Below are 468 nucleotides of genomic sequence, written 5' to 3' on the forward strand. Positions count from 1 at the left end.
CATTGTACAGTAAAGTCTATACAGGAGATAACATTTGACTGTACTTTTATTTAATCCAAACGGTGTTCATATTTAATTTGAAAGGGATTTTAAAACCTGCTAGAGATATTCAGCAAAGAATTACAACTAAAAAAAAAAAAAAAACTTTTTCTGACGGACTGATATAACATAAACACTGTTAACATACGTACATTCTCTAACACGCATATTTTGGTTACAATTCATTTAAAAGCCTCTGGTGTGTAAAAATAGTAAATACCATTATGTACTCCTGTTTTTTACAGTAATAAAAGTTATAGGAGCATTAAATAGTTAACAAAGAAATAATTTTGAACTAAATGAACAAAATTCATTGTAATGCTCATTATATTAGCGTTAGCTGCGCTTATGCTAATGATTAACTACGTATACGCTAACGGCGATGTTTATTTCAATCCGAAATTCAAATTAAAATATGGAATAATATTC

General features: G+C 28.0%; 1 protein-coding gene across 2 annotated transcripts in view; it reads right to left on the reverse strand.

Annotated features, from left to right (window-relative positions):
* The window catches only part of LOC107694525 (AF4/FMR2 family member 4-like), a 6,575-nt gene that overhangs the window by 3,993 nt on the left and 2,114 nt on the right, over positions 1-468 (reverse strand). The window lies entirely within an intron of this gene.

This window comes from Sinocyclocheilus anshuiensis, unplaced genomic scaffold, assembly GCF_001515605.1.
Source record: "Sinocyclocheilus anshuiensis isolate Anshui unplaced genomic scaffold, SAMN03320099.WGS_v1.1 scaffold1031, whole genome shotgun sequence".
In the NCBI taxonomy this organism is placed as follows: Eukaryota; Metazoa; Chordata; class Actinopteri; order Cypriniformes; family Cyprinidae; genus Sinocyclocheilus; species Sinocyclocheilus anshuiensis.